Genomic DNA, 22,490 nt, shown 5'->3' with positions numbered 1-22,490 from the left:
CCAAAATCCAGACACCACGCCGTAACAAACAAACAAACAAAAAACACCTCAGCTCACTCAGCTTGGTGACTCTCCGGTGACTCCCGGCAGTGCACTGCTGCTCCGAGCCACACACCACGTGTTTTGTTGAGGGCGTTGGTATGATTCCTGTCAAATGCCTGCCTTTTTGGCGTGACTCTCTCCTCCTGAACCCCCCTTGTAAGATTTTTCACCTGCAAACACTCTACTCTCTGGGGGTCGCTCTGTCTGGCTTTGCAAGGATCAAAGCACCCGGCCGGCTGCTGTATATGAGCCTGCAGAGAGAATAACTCCTTGAGGATTTTGCCATTGCAGAGGGACCTTTTTTTTGCACGTCTTGTTGCTTTCTTGGAAAGAAGCCCCCTCTCCTTTGCTTTTGCTTGCAACCTCTCCCCGTCATCCCAAACAATAAAACGGTGCATGGGGCGGGGTGCATTTAGGATCTTGCACAAACCCATGCTTTGCTAAGCCCTGCTGTACATGCATTCAGAGGCTTGCTATGGCAATCACATTCACACACGAACACACACACCATCATAATATTGCTCTGTGTGCTGCGCTTGTGCACAGGTGGCTGGCTGGCGTTTTGGCAGTGTCAATATTTTGCCAAGGAATCATAACTGGCCAGCACTGCACACAGCGGGAGGTGCCACAGAGGAGGGCAAAGTGTGTTTTGGGCACTCCTGTCTGCACCCACTGGATTGCCTCTTGTGCCAGGCTTCCTGTTGATCCCCGATTCGTCTGCAGAAACAAAACCCTACTTTTCACAATCTGGCAGGCTAATTTTCAAGGCTGTGGCAGCAATAAGGTGGCTAAAATAGAAAACCTCCTTAAGACGAGGTGGCAAGCTAATTACGGCTAGAGCCAAGGGTTGAGGAGAGGGGGAAAGATCTGGACTGAGCATCTGTGAGGGAAAGTTTTGAGCTCAGACTGAGGGACCGTGAGGGAAAATATTCCAAAATCCAGAAACGTCAGAAATCTGGAACACTTCTGGTCCCAAGCAGTCCGGATAAGGGATACTTGACCTGTACTGTTGTTTCAGGCTCTTGCTTTGTTGTAAGCAATGCCCCCATTCACACCCTTCAGTCATGGAAACAAGGCTTGGTCACTAGCCAAACAGTGGCTGACTCAGTTTTTTTTGTGGTGGCCATGTAGGATCTGGAATCGGAAGGAGTCACAACAACTTCTATAGTTTAATGGGCTTTATTAAGGCAATTGGTTACAAAGGCACAAATTCCCATCAGACAAGCAAGCAAGGCAATCAATTTTCTAGTTGTAGTGTAGTTAAATCATTTCACAGCTAAAATCATCCCTCAACAGCTTCTCCAACTAGTTGGAGATTTCAGGATCATCCTTTTACAGGGTCAGGTTCCTCAGTCAAAGAGAGTATTGAACTGGAGTCTAAATCTGCAATATCTGTTAACGTACAAATTTGCATATTGAACAGAGATGGACTTGCAAATACCCAGATATATCATGCTAGACTTCAATCTTTACAATTAGTTTGCAAAGCTACAAGCCTCCTTGCCAGCCCTCTGCAAAACTCAAGGACAGTTCACACACTCGACATTAAGGTAGGAGAATATATAAATCTGTACAGTTGACAAGAAATACCAACAAGCAGGATCCACATACAACATATTCATTTATATAATCCAGTGCAATCCTTACAAGTCACAAGTTTTCCATACACAGGCTCATTTCAATGCTTTATCAAACTATCAAGAAATGAATACATATACAAGAGATACAAGCATAAATGTATATGTATTAACTTCTGCATAAATTCTATATAAATTTGATAAAGCATTGGAGTGAGACTATATCTGGAAACCAAGTATAGATGTATATTTATTTTTATATTGTGATTGAGGTTCCAGTGTGTCTCTGGTGTGTGTGTGTGTGTTTTAAGTGACATATATGCACACTGACATACATGCACACTCCACAGCTGATATGATTCACATGTATTTTCTGCTCCATTCAGCATTTCCAGGTATAAACTGTTGCCATGCAAAATTGCTCTCAGCTGATAGCGTGGGCTGTCTTAGGTGAATGCTACTTGTTGCCAAAGTTTGTTTTCTATTCTAGTTCCTTCTGGCTGATTTAGCAATTTGTTAAATTGGGTTTGTGTTTAAAGATTCATGGGTCCAGAGTACAAAGGGCTCCAGAGAAGGGCATTCCAAACAGAATTAGCTGCTCTAATAAAAATATATTGCAGAACAAGCAATTTATGACAAGCCACTTGGTCTTTAATTTTTAATCTATTAGAACCTGAGGTTCCATAGCAATTAGGCTTCTCTATTGTAAATTTCCATTAAATCTTTAATAAACTGCTTCCTGCTTCAACCTGATTTCTTTCCCCAAAGAGGATAAACTGGTTTCAGCATCACCCTGATTTTGAAGGGAAACATTAACTGGTTTAGCAGCAGCCAAGGAAATCCCCAGAAAGTTAAATCCCCTTTGGAAACTAAGAACTCTTTGGAGTCCTGAGTAGCTGTAATTTCAAAACAAATCTCAGGAGCACAGCATTTTTCTCTTTTCCATTCCTTGTTTTTATTCCCTCGCCATCCCTGGAAAAAAACAATAATCTGTTGAGCTAAGCAAAATGGTTCACTCCAATAGGAAAGAGCTAGCTGGAAATGTTCTGTGGGCAAGAGGGGCTTTCCTTCTTCCCTCCTTCTCTTTCCTCCTGAATTAAATAAAATTTTAATATGGTGAAAAAAGATCCAGCATATAGCCTTTTCCAGTGCCATGTCCATAAGAATTAATCATAGGAACACAGGAACGAACGTAGGAAGTTGCCTTATACTGAAGCAAACCTTTGGTCCATCTAGCTCAGTATTGTCAACACTGAAGCTATTCACATGCACAGACAAAACTGGACTAAGGAAGCCCGGCCCAGTTTTGCCTGCATGTGTGCACTGCCAGGATCAGGCCTCATCCCGGTGGCACCTTGGCAGCAAACCTGCCTAGGCAGCCACCCTCTAAAACAGGGTTAGGAGAACGAGCGCTCTCCTAACCCTGTTTCTGTGACTGTCTGTCAGCTATGACTGCTTGCAGCCATGCCTGGCAGATGGTGGGGATCCCGGACAGCTCCAGGGAGGGGAGGGGGAGCCCCAAAATGCATCAGTTGCTTCAGGTGGTGGGGCAACATAGGGCAATGCATTCTGGCACCATAAGCCCCAAGCTACCAGCAGCAGCCGGTCATTGTCTGGGAGGGCGCTCCACCCGCCAAAGGGGGAGCCCTGGATCATCTGCAGGGAGGTAAGCTTTTTAAAGCTTTCTTCCCACTAAGCCTCTTTCTCTTTCTTACTACTCATGAGAAAGGGCTCACTGACTGGCAGTCAGAGGCGTATCTAGGGAAAATAGCGCCTAGGGCAAGCACTGAAATTGGGCCCCTATCCCAACAGGGATGATGGGACTTGTAGTCAACAATATCTGGAAATCCCTGTTAAAAGGAACACTGTACCATCTAGACATGGTTGTTGCTCAAAACCTGAAAAAATGAGCCATCTCTGTTAAAGACTTAGAATAACAGGAGTTATGTGAGGATTCCAAGTGTCATTTTCTCTGTCTCATCTCATGCTTTTTAAAAAAAACATGACTTTGTCCTAGAGGATCACCTGCCCAAATAGCCACTAGCAAAATAGGGGAGGAAGAAGGTGGCGGGGCGGAGGGAGTCTAGAAACCAGTGAATGATTCCTGCCAGCCTTTGTCTTGTAATGACTGTTGGCTCATGATGGGGTATATGTGCATTCACCATTCTAGTGCTTACTTTGACACCAGGAGGGAGGAGGATACATTAGTTTGCCACACTAGGCAGAGGAATTTGCAACAGGAGCAGACAGCCAAGTTCTGCCAGGGCCAAAACCAGCCCCTGCCAGACTAAGAAATCATTGTAATTTGCCCCTTCCTGTCACAAGCAGTGTGCTGTTCTTTTATTTTTGACTCTAACTCTCAGATATCCCAGTCATGGATGGAAAATTCAGGGTCAATTTATAAGAGAGACATTTTCTACATGGAAGTTTCTTCTGTGCAGGTGTTGTGCAGAAACCCCTGTGTAGTGACCGCCAGGGGCATAGCAAGGTTGGAATGGGCCAAGATGAGATTTTAAAATGGGCCCCCAGCCCCTCAAAGTCCAGGGCCTCCACACATCCCAGGCCCCCAAGGATTTAAGTCTGATATTTCAAAATAAGTACGCTGCCTAGAAATACATTTCACTGAATACACACACACACTTCACAGTATATAGTGATATACATTGAGTACTATATATTTGTGCTACTTTTAATGCCTAGAACACACTAGAAACACTAATTATTAAAATGGGTCCCTCACTGCAGATTAGCAAAGGAGACTTTCAGCCATGGAGTGTGAGCCTATGTATGTTTTCTCAGAATTCTGAACAAATTCAGTAAAGAATTCCCATATCAAAGCCCTATGGCAAGCATATCCCTATATATGGGGGGTGGAGTTAACCACAAAAAGAAATTCCCATTCTACCCGGCAAAAGCTGTGCTGGATGGTCTGGGCAGAGGGTCTTCTGCTGCAGAGAACTCTGCCTGCCTTGCCTGCCTGCCTGCCTCCTGACTTGCTTGGGGCCTGCCGAGTTCAGACTTCAGGGAGACCTGCACAGAGGCCTCTCTGTAAGTCCCGCCCACCTGCCAATCAGCTGAGAGGCGGGGAGAGAAGAGCTCTGCAGTTTGCAGGCCACTCCTAGGCCGGAGGGCAGGGCAAGCAGAACAGCAAGTGGCTGAGGGACCCTGGGGCTGGGCAGGTGGGCAATGGAGGGGGGGGCAGGCACTGGCATGGTGCCCCCCTCCGTGGTGCTTAGGGCATGTGCCCTGGCTGCCCCCTCCCAATTACGCCCATGCTGGCAGCTGCTCCTCCAAGATATCAGAGAGGAGTCTCTCCCTGCTCTACCTGGAGATGCCCAGGGATTGAACCTGGGACCTTCTGCGTGCAAAGCAGATGCTCAGTAAAGCTGAGCTTACCATCCCATTCTCAAAGGTGGCATACATGGGTCTCAGCATTGACCACCCCAAGACCTGCTTAACTTCAGCAAGGTGGCTGTATCATGTACCTTTGGACCATGCTCCTTCTTTCCTCTCACTCAGCTGCCAATTGGATTCACTTCAGCCTCCTCCTCCTCCTCCTCCTCTTGAATCATCTGAAAATGTTGGGATTTGTTTAAATAAAGACATACATTTTGGGTGGTATATAAATTTGTTAAATAAATAAATAATAAAACAAAGTACAGGTGAAACTCGGAAAATTAGAATATCGTGCAAAAGTCCATTAATTTCAGTAATGCAAATTAAAAGGTGAAACTGATATATGAGACAGACGCATTACATGCAAAGCGAGATAAGTCAAGCCTTAATTTGTTATAATTGTGATGATCATGGCGTACAGCTCATGAAAACCCCAAATCCACAATCTCAGAAAATTAGAATATTACATGGAACCAAGAAGACAAGGATTGAAGAATAGAACAATATCGGACCTCTGAAAAGTATACAGTGTACTGTGCTTGATTGGCCAGCAAACTCGCCTGACCTGACCCCATAGAGAATCTATGGGGCATTGCCAAGAGAAGGATGAGAGACATGAGAACAAACAATGCAGAATTGCTGAAGGCCGCTAATGAAGCATCCTGGTCTTCCATAATACCTCATCAGTGCCACAGGGTGATAGCATCCATGCCACGCCGCATTGAGGCAGTAATTGCTGCAAAAGGGGCCCCAACCAAGTACTGAATACATATGCATGCTTATACTTTTCAGAGGTCCGATATTGTTCTATCCTTCAATCCTTGTCTTCTTGGTTCCATGTAATATTCTAATTTTCTGAGATTGTGGATTTGGGGCTTTCATGAGCTGTACGCCATGATCATCACAATTATAACAAATGAAGGCTTGACTTATCTCGCTTTGCATGTAATGCGTCTGTCTCATATATCAGTTTCACCTTTTAATTTGCATTACTGAAATTAATGGACTTTTGCACGATATTCTAATTTTCTGAGTTTCACCTGTATCTCAGTAGCCTGACGTGTGTTTAAAGAAAAAATCATGGCCATCACCATTGCCCTAAACAATGATATGCAAATGTGTGACCATAACAAAGTCATTGATCAAGATCCCGACTAACAAAGCACCCCGGCAACAAAGAAAACATGTGTGAAGCTCTTACATTACTGACTAAAACAGTGCTGGCCTTCACACTCAGGAGGGGTAATTCTACCAATCTCCCTTTCCCTCTGAGGGCCTCTGTGCCACCAAAAAATATGACCCTGAGGGCTGTGTGGTTCTCAGAGACATAGTTTTGGATGGCACAGAGCTCTTCAGAGGGAATGGGAGAGAGCTAAAATCATGCACATTCTTCATGCAAGTGACTACATTGCTTTAGTCTGGAATACAGCAGCTGCATGCATGCTTCCTTTACTGAACAAGCATTTTGTTGGGACATCAGTCATCTTTATTTCCAACATGCATTAAAGAATTTTGATTTCCAGAGTGTATGGTGACTGATTAACAGTAGTTTGCAAATGGATTGCAACATTGTTTTAGTTTCCTCTCAGGTGATAAACCTGCACTGGCAGACAGGTGAAGGTGCTCATGACTGAATGCCCCTCTATACAAAAATGATAAATAAAAATTTCAACACAGTGAGTCCTTTACCATGATCAGTAAGAAAGGGCTCCAAACTGCAGGTGAGGACACCTTAAAATGCTTACCTCCCTGGCAGATGATTGAGGGCTCCTTCCAGGACAGGTGGATTACCCACCCAGACAGCATGGAGGGTGGCAGGCTGGCAGTGTGGAGGGTCAGGGGCTGGAATATATCTTCTTAGCCACCGGAACTCCTAGAATGCACTGTGCAAGAGCACAGTGCATTCTAGGGATCCTCTTGGCACTGTATGGGAGGCTACTCAAGTGTAGGTGGCGCGGAGCCATGTGGCACTGACATGCGAGCAGTTAGTTCGGCTTAAGGGTGCCCTTGTGCACAAAACCTAGGCTAAGCGGTGGGCTCCCTAAGAGGGTTTACTGCTGCTGGCAGCCACGTGGCTGTCAAAACCAGGCTGGGCGTCCTTACCCAGTTTTGCCTGCGCATGTGAATCGCCCCTTAGAAAACTAGATTTCAGATTGTCAGCTTGCATGAGTGGCCAACTAGTTTGCCACATTATCTACATCTACAATAGACAATGGCCTAGTTCTCACTGAGAGGGGAGAGCTGCACCTCCCAGGAATCTGTGCACACCTTCCAAAATGGCGAAGGAGCTCAAGAGGGCTCCATTTCCCTTAAAGGAGCCCCTGGGGACTAGGCAAAGCACAGCACTGCACAATGAGAATGGTTGTCTCTACACAAAGTGCCAGGCGGGCTGTGCAGAATATTCAGCTTTGGCCTAAGCTTCACACAGGCCCAATGAACAATTGTCAGGGAGTCACACTTAGGGTTAATGAGGGCCAACACTGGTCTCTGGGCCTTACAATGAAGAACACTCCTATAACCTGTCTTCTTGATTTCTGGGTTTGTTTTTTAATTTAGAGGGAATATGTTTTTTTTAATTGAGAGAATATATGATCTGCTACAATCTACTATGAAACCATAAGTAGGTGTAGTAGGCAGACAGAATATACAAGGAAACAATTGCATAGTGTTAATTAGCAGGACAGATAGTTGTGTGGATCCGAAACTGCCATTGCCCTGTCAGAAATCTATCTTGGTTTACATCTGCTCACCTTCAGGCCTAGAACTCAGGGGTGGACCTAGGGGGTATTTGGATAGCTCTTGTCTGTCTGGCTGATCTCACTGCAATTCTGTTTTGAGGTGTGTGTGTGGGGGGAATGCTCAGCAGAAGTCAAAGGGTGGAATTGCTGACTTAAGATCTCCTACCCAGGGTGTTCCTGGGTAATTTTGGTGTCTGGACCTGAAAGGTATCAGAGCCCGCCCACCCCCCCCGGTTAAAGTTTACATGCTGCAAACAATGCCGAAAGGTCGAGGGCCCCCCCCCTGCCTGTTGCCACCCTGCCTCGCCGTGGCAATGCCCCTTCAAAAATTCAAGCTATGCCATGCATGTGGCCAAGGTTTGGGGGGTTGAGCTGAGCTGGGGGGGGGGGGGCTCGAAATACTGCTGGTGGCGGATATCTGCACAGGCCACCGCAATAATGGATGGGGGCCAGGCAGGAGTGGGGATGCTATGCTGTGCTTGTGTGCTCCTCCGCTCTGCCCGGAGTGGGACTGGGGAGTGGCCACAGGCTCTACATCTCAGCCCAGCGGCCCTTGAGAACTGCGAGGAGCTTCCTCAGAGTTCTTGTGAGGACACTCTTCATTCTCGCAAGGAATGGCACCCTTGATTGCTGTGAGGAGCGGGCCACTGGGCTGAGAGGTCAAGCCCAGCAGCCACTCCAGAAGGAATGGAGTAGCACAGGCAGTGCGACATCCCCACTCCCACTCGGCTACCGGCACTACTCAGATGCCGCCCCAGGTGGCTGAGGACCGGGCCATATCCCTGTGGCCTGGTCCTAAGAGCGCCTCTGCTTTTACCTTCAGGTCCTTCTGTAGGCTTCAGCCTTGACAGAATGTGTTCATCATGCAGCAAACAGAGAAATGCTGTTATGGGATAGGATACTGGAATGGATTGGCCAGGTGGCTCCATTTACCCTTTATTCAGTAGCAATATGGATATAAAGCCAACAACAACCATAAAAAGAAGATGTGGTGCAGAGAAACAGAGATGAAGTCTCTGAGCTGTCAACAGAAGTTATTTAGATAGTTAGTTAGTCAGTCAGTCAATCATTTATTTAGAGGATGCACCAGTGAGTGGATTTCCTAGTTCTGCTCTTTCAGTCACTGGGAAAACTTTGTTCGAGTACAGGCTTCAATGGCTGTGACATGAAAACAGCTAGGCGCAGCTGGGAGTTTGGTCTATAAAGCAGCCAAAAGGTAAACATGGTCCTGAGGAGTAATTAGAACTACCCCAAGCCCAGCTTCACTGCTCCACAGGTTCATGCTGGCTTGGTGACAGTGTTATTATCTCCCAGTTCCCACATGCTAGTTTTCTGATTAATAACATCCCAAACCACTTGATGCCATATCGATTCTGTGCTCAGTAAAAGGGATGGCTGTTGCTGGCAGGGTTGCATTAGTTTTCTTTTACAAATAAATGATTTAGCAACTCTGATTATTAAAGTAGAACTGTCCCAAACTCCCTTCTTAGTATTTGACTCCCTCTCCCCAGGAATGAGATGGGCAGCTTGGAAGCTATTTTTCATACAGTCAACTGGCACAGCATGGGCTATTGGAATAAGGATTTGATTCCAATTGTGAACTGCTGGCTGTCTCCTATGAAGGGACTGTGTGAAGATTACCAGGTTAGTCTATATTTAGCATTTCAGCTCATACTGTTCAAAGGGTTATGACTTTATAACATAACAGTATGATACAACAGGAAAAGTTAAAGGTGTCCTTCTGGACCATCTGAGAGGGCTGGGAGTCAGAAGCACTGCCTTGCAGTGGTTCCGCTCCTACCTCTCAGGGAGATTCCAGATGGTGTCCCTTGGAGACTGTTGCTCTTCAAAATCTGAACTTTTACATGGTGTCCCCCAAGACTCCATACTGTCTCAAGTGATTTTTAATATCTACATGAAACCACTAGGAGAAATCATCAGGACATTTGGTGCAGCATGTTATCAGTATGCTGATGACACCCAAATCAATTTCTCCATGTCAATATCATCAGGAGAAGGCATAACCTCCCTAAATGCCTGCCTGGTGGCAGTGATGGGCTGGATGAGGGATAACAAACTGAGACTGAATCTAGATAAAACAGAGGTACTTATTCTGCAGGTTCGGAATTCAGGAGGCCATTTTGATCTGCCAGTTCTGGATGGGGTCACACTTCCCAAGAAGGAACAGATATGCATTGTGAAGGTGCTACTGGATCCAAACCTCTTCCTGGTATCCCAGGTTGAGGCGGTGGCCAGAGGTGCTTTCTATCAGCTTCAACTGATATGCATCTGGGTCCGTTTCTTGACATAAACAACCTCAGAACAATGGTACATATGCTGTCAATGTTCAAACTTGATTACTGCATTGAACTCTATGTAGGACTTCCTTTGTACATAGTCCAGAAACTGCAGTTGGTACAGATTGCAGAGGCCAGGTTGGTCTCTGGGTCATCTTGGAGAGACCATATTACTCCAATATTGAAAGAGTACTGGCTACTAATTTGTTTCTCGGCAAAATGCAAGGTGCTGGTTATAAACTATAAAGCTTAAAAAGCTTAGGCCTAGGTTATTTAAGAAAACATCTTCTTCACCATGAGTCCCATTGCTCATTGAGATAATCCAGAGAGGTTTGTCTACAGTTGCCAACAGCTCATCTGGTGGCTACACAGGGATGGGTCTTCTCTACAGATGCCTCAAGACTCTGGAATGTGCTGCCTATTGAAATAAGAGCCTCCTCATCTCTGAAAAATTTTAAGAAGTCTTTAAAGAGGCATTTATTCATCCAAACTTTTTAACTAGACTTCTGGTTTTAAATTGTTTTAAAATTTTAATTTCTGTTTTGTTTTATTTTATTTTTCTGTAAACCGTCCAGAGACAGAAGTTTGGGGTAGTAGATAGATAGATAGATAGATAGATAGATAGATAGATAGATAGATAGATAGATAGAAGGGATGTGCAAATCGATTCAAATTTGAATTGATTTGACTCAAATCTGGGTGATTCGAGTGATTTGGATTTGAATCAGATCACCCCTTAAAAGGGCAATTTGATTCAAATTCAAATAAAATATTTGAAATTTGATTCCAATTCAGTTCAAGAGCTGTTTGGCCTCTTTTAAAAAACCATTCAGGCCCCCTGATTGGTTAAAAAAGGTGCCAAAACAGAGTCAGATTGATTTAAATTAGATTCAAATTTGAATTGCATTTTTGTACCAGATTGAAATTTGATTCAAATTCAAAATGAATTTTCAGAATTAGATATCAATTAGAAATGAATCAAAAAATTAGTTTCAAGCACATTTCAAATAGATCATTCGATCGATGGATCAATAGATAGATAGACAGATAAAATCCCCTGTCCCAGAGGAACCGAATCCCCCCAGAGCCCAGTTTGCTCTAACCTCAACCTCTAGCTGTCTTATACCAAATCAGACCATCAGTCCATCTAGACAGAAACTCTCCAAGGTCTCAGGCAGAGTTATTTTTCCCCAGGCCAGATACCTGGGAGCACTGGCTCCCAGTCCATTTCTGAGCCCAGTTCAAAGTGCTGGCTTTAACCTTTAAAACCCCAAATAGCTTGGAACCAGGCTACCTGAGAGAGCACCCTGTCTCATATGTCCCAATCCAGACCTTAAGATCTCTGGTGGCCCTGCTCTGAGTGCCGCTGCCAAACGAGGTGGCATGGGTGGGGTGGGCCTTTTCCATGGTTGCACCCTGTTTATGGAATAGCCTCCCAAGTGAGGTTTGCCTGGGTTCATCACTTTGTTCTTTTAGATGCCAGGTAAAGACCTTTTTGTTCACTCAGGCCTTTTAAATTTTGATTTTTAAATTTGATTTTTAAACTGATTTTAAAAGAGTCTTAAAATTGCTTTGCATTTTCTCAAACCCCTCCGCCACCATTTGGTCTGTTATTTTTTAATGTGTCATGTGTTTTTATTTTATGCTTTAATAGTGTGTTGTGAGCCTCAGAGAAGAATTTTTTATGCAGCAGCTAACAAATAAATTGTTGTTTCTTTTAAAATAATAATAATAATAATAATAATAATAATATACCTGTGATCTTGTTAACTGGACATGGTGAGGTCTGAACAAATGTTTAAACAAGTGTTTATGCAAAATAGTAAAATATTGACTGACATCAGAGCAACCTACTGGTGGCATGTTAGAAAGAGGCAGCTGCGCTACAGAGAGTTTCCACACTGTTGCTGTGATCATGCACACAGAAGAGGATGCAATATTTGACCATCTGCGCTGCCTCCTGTGGATGCTGTGGATGTCAGTCATTTAAAGAATTTCACCTTTTTGTTCAGTGTTACACTGAAGTAGCTGCAGCAAACATTATCACTATGTAAAACGTAGAGCCGTTTCCAGATATTATTGTGATATCACATTAAGCTCATGATTGGGGCTGATGTACTTGACATTTACAACTTAAACAGTTGATGTACTTGATTCTTATAAACTAGATATCAATAAATGTTTTCCCAGGGAAACAGCAACTACGTTGGACATGATGAAGACTGTGGTGGGGGCCTAAGAGTTAAAGCTCCCCCCAGCACATGATCACATTACATGAATTCATTGCCAGATAGTTATGTGATGTGCAGTTTAGCCGCAAGATGAATTAATATAACTACATTCAGGACTTGCCAGGATTCCATTTTGAACATCTTTTTAAAGCAAGAAAATTGTGAAATAATCGTAAAGTATTAAATGTCTTCCGGACGCATGCAGAGTATATATCCTTTTAAACACTAAACAAACAGCCATCTGGGAACAAGGTAGTGTGGGGGAAGTTCTAGTTCAAAGGGCATACATTTCTAGGCAGTCATTGGCTCTGACACTTTTCGTTTAGAAAAATGCACCAGCTGCATTCATTTAAAGGAAATAAATGGGGAAGGGGGGAACAAAAAGAAATAGCATACAACACATTTCAGAGAATATTGCAGCAAAACAGGAGGGGATCTGTTGAAATAAAAAGTACAAGTAGGACCTGCAACAATGTTTTTTGAAAACCATGAATGTATTATAGAATGTAGCTGGCATGCTGAAAGGCTAGATAATAACTTGTAATTCAGCTTCTGTGATGGAACCAAAGGATGAAAAAAGATCATAGAAGCTCTATGGCAGTCCTGCTCAACTTAGGCCCCCCAGCTATTCTGGACTACAACTCCCATAATTCTCAGCCACAGTGGCCAATAGCCAGGGATTGTGGGAGTTGTAGGCTAACATCTGCAGGAGGGCCGAAGTTGAGCAGTCTAGGGACAACAAGAGCTGTCTGGTGCAAGCTCAGGACCATTGACACAGTAGCTTTCACATAGTGACAATTTCAGCCATTAAATGTTCTGTTTCATGAGCCTTGATGACTTTAAATATCTGTTCTTGTTGTGATCCTTGACTCTGCCCAACTATCTTTAATGTACTATTGTGAGAATGGAGTCTGATTGCTGGTGAATGGGTCTATCACTCTGGTCTTGCCCAAAGGCATTGCCCAGCCAGTTTCTTAGATCTGGCTAAAAATCTAACATTCCTTAATGGGAGTGATGCTTCCTTAATGGAAGATTTCTCTGGAAAGTGAAAAGCTATCTGAGCCTGGAAAGGATGCTCCATCTTGGGCACTGGGGCTGGTGGGTTGCTGATGTAAGGGAAGGGCCATAGCTCAGTTGAAGTGCATCTTATTTGCATACAGAAGGTCTCAGGTTCAATCCCTGACATCTCTGGGTAGGACTGGGAAATCCCCAACTGAAATCCTGGAGAGGTGCAGCCAATCAGTGTATACATACTGAGCTAAATGAATCTATCATCTGAAATAAGGCAGCTTCTACAGCATTGACTCTTAGCACTGCAGAGACATCTTTTGGCCAATAGGGGAATGAGGAGTTATATTAATCAGTAGGGATGTGCCAAACTGGTTTGAATAAAATTGGATTCATTTCTAACTTGGCCAGTTCTGATCATGAACCAGACTGGCAAAAAAAAAAAAGAAAAAAAAGGTGACCGGTCTGCATTCTAAACAGATCAGACCTGGTTCAATTCGAACCAATTTGAACTAGTTTGATAGTTTGAATGTCTGTGGTAGCCATCATTTTATCTGGTGTGTTTACTAGTTTTCTCCCTTTCCAATTGGTCTGTTGACATTGCCTTCTGATTGGCTTGCAATCTCCTTTGCTCTGGCTGGCTTGTTGTCATTCAATATAAAGTACAGGCCGATATAGAGGGATTCCCTATGGGGAGAGGCTCTGCCCATGTGGTGAGGGTCAAGTGGAAACAATCACCCATGTGCTATTGGAATGTTTGTTCTATAGAGACCTGAGCCGGGATCTCATTTACCCCTTGATAGCCAAATGCCCAGGTCTTGATTCTTCTCAGATGACTGACATGCTGTTGGAAGGAAGCAATTCCTGCGCTACCAGACAGGTAGCTAAATTTTGCAGTGCAGCCCTCCGTTTGCGGAAGAACTTAATAATTGGAAAATAGGCGATGGATCTAAGGCCAGAGCAACTTGTAGCTATAATGTGGCTAGCTGCAGGTGGGCATGCAGGTACTGGTATCACCTGTATATCAGCTGTAAATTTAATGACAATATCTTCCAGAGCTCCAGAATTGTTTAACCTCCCTCAGATTTAGGAGTCGAGAAGACAACTCGTTGAGTTTTGATTTGTGTGCAATAGCCTCATAAGTAGGAAATACTGCTGCCTCTTTTATCTTCAATTATTTTAGTAGTATTTTCAGTATCCTGATCTATGCTGTGGAGGACTTTTTAAAATTTATTTGGTGTTATTGTTTGCAATAGAAGTTTGACTGTCCTCTCTTTTACATTTGTTTTAATCTCATGCTGGTTACTGACCGAAATAAAGAGATTGATTGATTGACTGATTGATATAAAGTATTTTCAGGGTAACTCTGCCCTCATTGGCTGCAGGGGGGGGAGATGATGGAGTTATTTAAAGCCAGGAACTGCCTGCCTGCCTGCCTAGTTTCACTCTGCCTCTGGATCTCTGGAGGAAGAGCTGTCTGCCTTGCTCTTTGTGGAGGAATTGGGCCTAGACATCTTGGTTTTGTAAATAAGCCCTTGTAAATGATTATATTATGAATTGAACTGATATTCCCAGACTACTCCATTATTGTAAATAGGATTTCTGTGTATAAATGCTTGCAAAGTCCCTATGTTGCAAAGAATGCTGGCAGGGTCAAGCATTTATGCCTGCTGTACTATTAGTTTCACTTTAGAACATAAGAACAGCCCTGCTGGATCAGGCCCTATCTAGTTCAGCATTCTGTTTCACATAGTGGCCCACCAGATGCCACTGGGAGCCTACAGGCAGGAGTTGAGGCCATGCCCTCTCCCCTGCTGTTGCTGTTACTCCCCTGCAACTGGTACTCAGAGATCCTCTGACAAGTAGCTGGTGATTGAACTCTCCTCCATGAAGTTATCCAAACCCCTCTTAAAGCTATCAAGGTTGTTGGCTGTCACCAAATCTTGGATGTCACCACATTCACTTTGAGAATGTCAGTTAGACAGTTTGGTTTGGGAGTGACAGGAAGTTTTGAAAAATGGAGGGAACCTTGAGTTACACTGATTGGATTGTTTTAAAAAACTGTTGGAGCAAACTTGTGTATATATGGAAGGGTTGCTTAGAGAGTGGGTTAGTTGAGTTTGGAATCTTTGAGAGGAAGAGTCGGGGAAACAGTCAAGAAGAAAGAGTTGCAGAAAGAAAGTTGAAGATTTACATGTTGGAGAGTTGGAAGAGAGTTGTCTGCAGCAGTCAGAGTTGGACAAGGGGAGGAACAGAGCTGGACAAGGGGTCAGAAGCAGAAGACAAGTTGGTGAGCATGGTGTGAGGTTCAGTGAAGAATCCAAGGAAGGAATTGCACAGAATGATGGTTTATCAAAATTGGTGCTGTAATCAGAACTGTTAAAACACTTTAGTGTAGTCTGTCTGCAGAGCTGAAACCACTCATAAAAATAACCAGACTGGGCTGAACCTTAGAACTGTGAAAAAGAAAACAATCTGAGGCTGAATTAACGAAAAGCCGGAATCACTGAAGTGATTGCCAAGGACTCTAAGTTAGGGCACAGTAAAAGTCAGGTTAGAGGATGCATTTTTGACCACATTTTGTTTATTCCTTATGCTATTTTGGTTGGTGGTTTTTGTTGTTGTTGTACTAAACTTGTTAAATAACTATTGATGTAAAATGAACTAATTGCAAAGTTGGTGTTGACTCCTGGCAACCACAGAGCCCTGTGGTTGTCTTTGATACAATACAAGAGGGGTTTACCATTGCCTCTTCCCGTGCAGTATGAGATGATGCCTTTCAGCATCTTCCTATATTGCTGCTGCCTAATATAGGTGTTTCCCATAGTCTGGGAAACATACCAGCAGTGATTCAAACCCAATGGCACAGTGAGGAAATGACTTGACTATCAAGCCAGCAGTTGCTGGTTCAAATCCCCAGCAACAACAACAACAGCTGGCGTGCCTCAAGTTGTCTACCCTTGCTATAAGGCAGGCCTGCTCAACTTAGGCCCCCCCAGCGGTTTTTGGACTACAACTGCCATAATTCCCAGCCACTGTAGCCAATAGCCAGGGATTATGGGAGTTGTAGGGCAATATCTGCAGGAGGGCCGAAGTTGAGCAGGCCTGCTATAAGGAATAAGGTCTAGAAGCACTTATCACCCAGCTTAACTTTACTTTCATTACAAAGTAAATTACTTTAATTACCAAGTAAAATTACTTGTTTATTTTTTTTAAAAAACGGTCACTTCTGTTTACTCCACCCCATGCCTTTCCTGCTATTACTACAAATATTTATATACCGCTCTTCAACAAAATTCTCAAAGCACTTACATTGAAAAATAAATAATACCTAAATAAGATGGCCTTTAGGCCTTACTGCTCTACCAAGGTTTGTTTTTGGCAACAGATGTTTGAAAGGTTGTTGTAGTAGACTCAGCCAAAAGCCTAAAAGTCTACTTAGTGGCAGTGGTTAAACTTATAATTTTCAGGAAGATCCATTTTTTGTATTAGCAGCAGGGCGGATCCTCCACATGTGGTGGCAAGCCATGGGATAGACAGCAATTCTTCCACACCCTCCATTGCTGCCCTTCCTTGCCTTGCTCCCTGCTCTGCTGCTGGACCCCTTCCCTACTGTTGGGCCTTCTTGCTAGACCCCTGCTCTGTAAGGTGCTGGCTGAGTGTAGACTGTAGTTTTTCAGCTTTTTATGAGTGGCAGACTGAGAGAATCTGAGAGGGAGGGAGGGAGGGGAGGGGAGAGAACCAAGGGCTACAAGCAGTTTATGGGGTACAAAGTGTTTATTTGGGAATCTCATATGAGGGAGTGAACTTGCTGCCTGGCTGTTTGCCTGCATCTGCTGCTCAACCAGTGTATTTGTAAATAAACCAAAAGCTGCAAGCCCCAGTGATTTTGCCTTCTGAGAAAGCCAAAACCTGGTACCTACTGATGCCCATGGAACTTCCAACCACTCAGGAAATTGGCAAGTGTATTTATCTCTCCCCACAGTTCCTCTCTAAGGAAAACTTGTGTTACTTATTTATCCCACTGTAGATGTGTGAAATTGAGGAGAAAATAGCTGAATTCCCCCAAAGGCAGGAAGATCCAAGTTTCATATTCAAGTTTCATGAGTGACACTGCCCTAATCAGACTCTTCCTGTCAGCCCATTTGCTTCTCATTGGCCAAAATATATTAATATCTCCTTGCCCTTCATTTGCTCACTCAGTTACTTCCTTTCTGCTTTGCAGCCCATAAATCTTAAAAGGATTAAAAAAAAAAAAAACCTCTCTGTCAATCCATTTGTTTCCCCCACACACATTTCAGGCAAGTCACTGGTGTAAGAAATTGCCTTTTTGTTTTTGCTGACAAGCAAAATCTGAAGGACAAGACACAAACCTAGAGGAAAATTATTTAGTCATATTGGTGAAGCTAATTAGCATATTTTGAATTTCTCTTTCTCCCTCCCTCCACATTTTTTTAAATTTTGATTTTGCCCAACAGCATTCCAGTGACACACACATATAATTCCCTTCAAGAAAAGTTCCCTTTGCTCCCTTTGGATAGAATGATACATTAGGCCTCAATGAATTTGCCCCCAAAGACCTGGTTCCTCAGAACTCAGACTCTTTGAAGAGGAAAGAGAAGCAAACCTACGGAAGTTACTGAAGGAGAAGACAGAGCCTTGCAGCTTGCTGGCAACAGACCAAACTCACATGAATTTAGAAACTGTACTGGCACTGGCAGACATTTCCTTTCCATGCAACATTTAACAGGGTATGAACCTGGCCACTCTACAGATCCTTGGCATTCTGGCTCACAGTCCTTTAGGCTCCAAAGTCATCTTGCCTGTCCACTACCTACCTAGTAAGCACATAGGCCGGCATCAGAAAAAAGAATCTGGGTGTTGATCCTCTTTTAGAGTCTTGTTTCTTCTTCCTTCTTTCCCTCACTGTGAGTCTGAGCACTTCCCTGCTTGGGCATGGGGAAGGGAGCATGGGGGAAAGGTCTAGAAAGGATTGTTGTTCCATTAATTAAAATGGAATTGACATATTTGGTGAAAAACATTGGGTGTGACTCATAGACTTCTGCTGAGTGATTAATTTGGCCCTCTAGTTAATTTGAATTTGATTCTTCTGACCTATTATTCCTAGTCAAGTGCATATGCAAAGTTATAATGTTAAAGGGAGCTTCCCAGAAGCAGAGATACAAATATTGTGCTGCTAGCAGCTTCTTTCCTGAGCATCTGGAATGTTTGTGAGCACTCCATGATGTCAGAACAGCTCAGGAAATCATTGTTAGAGACTTCACCACAAAATCCTTTCACATGTTACTGTTTGTTTACTTGTTTATTCTATTTTCATCCCAGCTTTCCTCCAAGGAATAAAAAGAACAATTTATAGCTCCCTTCCCCTCCAATATAATAAAGCTTTCAATTTCCAATATAGCAGAGTTGTGAGGTAGATCATTAATATTCCCATTAGAGATGTGCAAAACAATTCAGTTCAATTTTATTTGAGCTCAGAATGGGCCATCTATATATTTATTTCTCCTAGGTGTACCCATCGCTAATCCCATGTGTGGCAGCTCTCACGAGACTCTGTGAGCAGCTGCCAATTAGCGACTGGATGGGGGAGAAAATAGGGATGTGGCCACTGGCAGGACAGCCGCCGTGACCAGGTGGAAGGGCAGGAGGGAGGAGGTGGTGGCGGGCTGGCTTTCTGGCCAGCCCGCCAGCCAGAAACCATGGGTGGGCAGCTGAAGTAGCGGGCTAACAGCGGCTGGCTGATGGGAGCTGGTGGCAGTGGGAGCAGGCAGTGGCAGGCTAGGCCAGCCACCAGGAGCAACAGGTGGTGGCGAGCCGGGCTGGCCACAGGTGGCAGCGGGCCAGCCTGCCCCCTGGGAATTGGCGGGTGGGAGGAGGTGGCAGGCCAGCTTTCTGGACCAGGCCAGAGACCACGCAGGTGGGGGGGAGAAGTGGGGCAGGGGAGAGAGGCTCTGCACCCAGCCCAGCTAGTTTTGAGTTATTTGAATGCAAATCAAATTGTCCTTGAAATAAAGGGATAGATTCAAGTTGGAATCAAAATGACCCTAATTTGAGCTCAAATCAATCTGAATGATTAAAGCACCAGTTTAAGTCCCATTTTCCCTTTGCTGATTGGTTTTCTGGCACTGGTTGCTGATTGGCTTGAGTTCTCCTTGCTTCTTGATTGGTTTGTTATCATACAGATCAAGTGTTGTCATGGGCAACTGTGCCCTAATTGGCTGGGGGGAAGGCGCAGGGAGGGAGGAATTTCATGTAGTCTGCTTCTTTATTTAGGGGGATTTAATTTTTCTAGCTTCTGTGTGTGCACTACAGTGATGTAGATAGCACTGTGTGTGGCACACACAGCATAAACAGTCCATCCCAAGATGTCCGGGAGGGTGTGAGGCACAGCCAGGAGCAGAGTGGCAGTCAGAGAGAGGGGTGATACTGCTCGTCATGATGGGCAACAGCAAGAAGTGTCTACTCCCTGCGTCATCATGTGGTTTTGCGCAGGCGCACCTTACTGGAGGAGCCTGGTCCTGCTGCAGTGCAGCTGCCTGTAGTGGCTGAGGTAGAAGTAGGGGGGAAGTCCTCCCCTGTCAGGGAAGAAGATCTTTCTGTGGCAGCAGAGTAGGAGATGTCAGTGGTGGCTGTGAGCCCAGCCAGATCACACTCTCCATCCTCCCCAAGCCCCAATGAAAGTGTGACACCCCGGTCTGACACTGAGGAGGAGCAGGAGGAAGTCATTTCACTTTTCAGCTGAAGACTGAGGGTGGCGGCGGCTCCAGAATGAACCAGCAGCCACCATCACCAAAATGGTCCCGTACCAATAGCAGCATGGTATAGGACCACTTTCATTTCTGCCCTTGTGACCACACCATGCTGTCTGCATCCACTGCAGCACACAGGTCAGAAGGGGTAAGGACCCTAAGCAACTTACCACGATAGGGATGCTGCAGCACCTGTGATGGCATCATCGGGGGGGGGCTGCTCCTCTTGGCACCAATAGGCCTCATGTGCCCTTGAGTAGTAGCAACGTATATGCTTGTGCTCCCAAGCAAGGGAAATTGCCTGCGCAAGGAGTACCGTCGGTGGGCAAGTGGTCTGGTCTCCCAGAGTCTTATTTCATCACCGAGGCCATTGGGGAGATGATCACATTGGATGACCAGCCATTCCAGGTGGTGGAGAATGCTGGTTTCCAACAGCTGCTCTGACTGCTTACCCCCGTTTACAACATCCTATAATGCATCACCTTCAGCAGGCGGGTGGTGCCCTCCCTGTACCAGGCCAATGTTGGTACAGACAAGCCATGTCAGGGATGCTGTGTGCAGCAGGACTTGACACCAGCATGCCTTTCACTGTGGATTTGTAGACCAGCCCCACAGGCTCTGGACACTGAGGACACAGCAGATGAACTGTTGGTGGCCATGCATCACCAGGTGGAGGGATGGCTGTCTGGGCAGCCAAATCTTTTCTGAGGGTTCACGGTCACTGACAATACTGCAAACATAGGGCAGCCAAGCAGGCTCATTTTGTGTCCATCCGTTGTGTGGTGCATAATTTGAACCTTGTCATACTGGATGCGCTTGTCCCTTCTGGGGCTGCAGCCAGGTGAGTCATATCTGCTGTTAGGCACTGGGTGCAAGTCTACAGCTACCATTGTGATGCCACAAGATAGCAGCTTTCTTCCACTGGACCAAAAAGGGTAGGTGGATGCCCCTACTCTTTTTGCTCTGGTGGAAGAAAGCTGCAAGTCAAAGTTGCAAGATGCATTGCAAGTAGCACTACAAATCTTGTCATGAGCACTCTGTGAGTGCAGTTTGTTTCGGCCATAGGGAACAATAGGGAACTATTGGGTAGGTCCTAGGGACACCAATGTGGGTTGGGTGGTATGTCATAATGGGTGTGACCTACCACCCAACCTACAAAAGAAATGGGCAAACTGGTGATTATTATTTTTTAATTAAGCTTTCCACACACACACACCCCGCCATAGAATCCTATGAGGGTTTTGGGGAAAGGTTAGAAAAGGTTGTTTAATATCTCCTGCTTGCCCATTTCTTTTGTGGGTTGGGTGGTAGGTATCACCCATCCTGCCCTACCATCCAACACACTTTGGTGTCCCTATGACCTACCCATGAGGAAAAATGGGGTGTTTCATGTTCCTCATTGTTCTCTATGGATTCAAGTGATTCGAAGTTGATTTGTCAAAACAGTTGGCTTTGGCCACTGTTTCAATTAATCAGTTTGAGAATTATTATTTTTTAGCTTGAAACGAATTGCAAAATCTGATTTGTGCATACCATTAATTTCCATTTTTTAGATGGATGAACTGAGGTTGAAGGAGAGGGCTTGTTTCTGGCCAATCAGGGAGTTCAACTCAGGCTTCTCAATTCCAATGATCTATTCACTGAGCAGTTTCTCACTTGCATTTTACTAAGGAAGGAAACATAAAGGTCATGCCAACTGTCTGCTCCACTGAGATCTTCACATTTCATCTTAAGGGCATATGTTGCTTGACAGACTGAGCTCCAGTGAGCAACTCATTGCAAATTCCAAAACCAGCTCTGGGGCTTTCACAAGTCAATGAACCCATTTTCTTCCCCTGTTTGGTAGTTTAGCAGCCTGCTGCTCAATGTCTGAATTTGGTATTTTGTCAAGGCTTGTTTTCCCAGACCTGGATCCTCCTAATCTTTTGCATTATCATTTTCACAAACCAACCACACATTTGGATTATAAATCAGCAATGCACGGAAGTGAAGCAGCAAAATGCATGCAGCATGAAAACAAACATGTCAATTGCACTGCATGTCCTGTGGAAAGTTACAGGAATATTTGATGCACAGTAGGCAACTGGTACAAACACAAAAAATAGTGGGTAGCACTCAAACCAAAACTAATGGGAACTTGAGTATTGAGGCATTCTGATCATATAGTCCTGTGCTGTATCCTTGGCTTTATTCATCTAAATAACTTAGATTACGCTGAAAACACAATATCTCAGACTCCAAATAAATATCTTTCCCCACTCATATCTCTGGATAATTCCTCATTCCTACCTGCCTATTCCAATCAGACAATTTGGGGGAAAGGAAGACAGATTAAAAGGATGGTTGTACAATAAAATAAAGATTTTATCCCCAAGTCTATAAAAATAAGACCATGTCAAAGGCCAGCAAGACCTCTCACTCAGAATGTCCA

The 22,490-nt window shown here is 44.4% G+C and overlaps 1 long non-coding RNA gene across 1 annotated transcript in view; it reads right to left on the bottom strand.

The window, feature by feature from the left end:
• Positions 1–1,798: 1,798 nt before the first annotated feature.
• The window catches only part of LOC128325117 (uncharacterized), a 62,339-nt gene continuing 41,647 nt past the window's right edge, over positions 1,799–22,490 (bottom strand). Inside the window, exons 2-3 of the long non-coding RNA XR_008307269.1 lie at positions 5,105–5,191; positions 1,799–2,591 (exon numbers count right to left, since the gene is read on the bottom strand). This is a non-coding gene — a long non-coding RNA (uncharacterized LOC128325117). The remainder of the gene's footprint in view (positions 2,592–5,104; positions 5,192–22,490) is intronic.

The sequence above is a fragment of the Hemicordylus capensis genome, chromosome 4 (assembly GCF_027244095.1).
Source record: "Hemicordylus capensis ecotype Gifberg chromosome 4, rHemCap1.1.pri, whole genome shotgun sequence".
Taxonomy (NCBI): Eukaryota; Metazoa; Chordata; class Lepidosauria; order Squamata; family Cordylidae; genus Hemicordylus; species Hemicordylus capensis.
Note: the sequence above shows the minus strand (reverse complement) of the source record. Positions and strands in the feature narration are given on the sequence as shown.